This window comes from Octodon degus, unplaced genomic scaffold (genome assembly GCF_000260255.1).
Source record: "Octodon degus isolate 3935 unplaced genomic scaffold, OctDeg1.0 scaffold00002, whole genome shotgun sequence".
Classification (NCBI taxonomy): domain Eukaryota; kingdom Metazoa; phylum Chordata; class Mammalia; order Rodentia; family Octodontidae; genus Octodon; species Octodon degus.
In genome coordinates, this window is record NW_004524578.1 from 14,536,189 (window position 1) to 14,538,717 (window position 2,529).

Below are 2,529 nucleotides of genomic sequence, written 5' to 3' on the forward strand. Positions count from 1 at the left end.
AAAGAGGAAAGGCAATAGAATCATTAGACTAAAAATATGATGATGAAGGAAACAAGAAAGACAGGACAGTGAATAAGAATATGTCTGCTACACAGAAGGATAAATCAAGTCATGTGAGGGGAAAGTGAACACACCCTGAGATCATGTTGTTAAGTGAAATAAATCAGACACATGAGCTTAAATATTGCATGGTCTCTCTCAATGTGAGAAATCTAAAGTACAAATAAATTAAAGTTCAAAATAGAAGATAAATAATAGTAAACAGGGAGACAGATCCTTTGCAAAGGGAAAGAGGGCCAAGGGATGGAGGGTAGGGGGAGAGGGGAAGGGGAACAGGGAACCAAAAATAATTAAGCTCTGTTATGTACAAGTACCAACCCCCCTATACTGACTGCAATCGTTCTCCACTGCAAACGAGGACTAATAGTTTTTAAAATAAAATAAAAATGTGTTTAAAAGTAAAGATAATGCCTGGCCAGGTTATGCATACCTGTAATCCCAGCACTAGTGAAGTTGAGGTAGGAGATCACTACAGGTTCAAGGTCAACATGGGCTACACAGTGAGTTTAGCATAAGCCTGACTACATGGCAAGATCCTGTTTCAAAAAAATAAGTACACTGGGATGGTGAGATAACTCAGCAGTCCAAAGCACCTTCTTAGGCAAGCTTAGGCAAAGTACAGGGACCACGGTTCAATCCCTGGCACTACATGCCATGCCAGCCCCACTCCCAGGGTGGGCTGAGCTGGTCACACACAAAAAAGTAAATAAATACATATTTTTCTTTACTTTGAGACAACATCTAGATTGCTTAGATTTGGCCTCAAACTTGAGATCTTCCTGCCTCAGCCTCCCAGAGTGCTAAAAATACAGGCATACGCCACAATGCCCAGCTCAAAATAGAAAATACTATATATTTTTTATTTTATTTTATTGAGAAGCAAATATCAATGAGACAGTTTCAAAGCTGATTAATAAGACAGTTTCAATAATTAATATATTGTACATTGTTATCATCTTAGTGGTTATCCATAGTACAAGAAGCAGGCAGGATATGCTGTCCAAACACTATTAGTACAAATCTTTCTTCTCATTCAATTAAGTGAAAGTAGCTGTATATCTAGCCTAACTATTCTGTATATACAAATACAAAATGGTCCTTCCTTTGTATCTCCTTTTTTTGGTTAGTCCTGTCAGAGATGGGTATTCCATTGCCATCTAAATACTATAGGTGCAAAAATTAGCAAAACAATTCAACACAGTCCAGCAGTCCACCATAGTAATGGGTTATCTGCAGAAGTTGTTGACTTGAGCCTTTCACAGCTCAGCATATTAATATGGCTTTACTTTATATACCTTCTTTTTATACTTTTCTGCTGGATGGCTAAGACCAAGATAAAGCAAGACCTATATAACAAGAAATGTAACTTTTGTGTCTGATAAGGTCAGTGAAGTACCTTCAGGATTTATCCTGTAACCCTGTACTGCAGGTTGCAGATTCTTTGTCAGTGTCAGCCATGTGAATGAGTCATGGCCATTTCTTGGCCAATTTGCTCTCTGTGAAAGCCTAAGAGAATGTTTTCTCTCCATGTGACTCTCCTTAGGCACACTCTAAGTCATTGATCACCTTGCTCTGTGGCCCCATAATCTCCTTGATCAGAAAATTTGGGACACAATTGAATCACATGATGTTACAGTACAAGTTCTCCTATGTTCTGAGTCTTCACTGACCTCGAAAGGCTAGGGCCAAAATGTTGGCAGACCTTGCAGCCCTTCCTTTTCTCCAATTTTTGATCTGCTAACTTAGGTTGTTAACCCTCCAGAAGAGAAGCTTATTATTACCCTGTAACATATGCATTTTGGTTTACCCTATCTGTCTAAATATCAAACATCTTAGGCATAACATCAAACAGGTATTTTCCATCAAGTATTGACATGTTAAACTTTAAGTCCCTACAGAATATAAAGAAAACAATTTTTTAAAATAGAAATAAACACATTTTTACACAGAAATTTAGAAATCTAACCATATACCGCATTGTAGAAGGACACTCCTGTGACTTTTTTTCTTGTATCTTTTTTTTTCATTTATTACCCTTTATTTAAAAAACAAAACAAAACTTTTACTTCAGAGACAGTATGGTAATAATTGGTATGTCATGACAAGAAGTACATATTTAGAAGACCACAATGACAGGCATTCTAAGTGTGACCCTTCTAGTGTGCATTGCTATCTTCAGTGCAGTTGCTTGGTTCACAGGTATCAGCATATATAATTAGTCAGGGTGAGAATCCTACCAATTAACTGCTAGTTTCAAAAACCTGCTGATATTTCTCAGGATCATTGCCTTACCCATCTTGTGCATATAAATGTATGCCTTTGCCCCTGTCTTGTTTCCCAGCTTTTCTCCTTGCCCTCTCCTTGTTGTCCAATCCTCAAGTTCTTGCTTTCCTTTTAATTGTGTTATACCTTTCTATTTGTAATTCTTCTTTTGAGTTCTTATACTAGGGAGACTATATGATATTTACA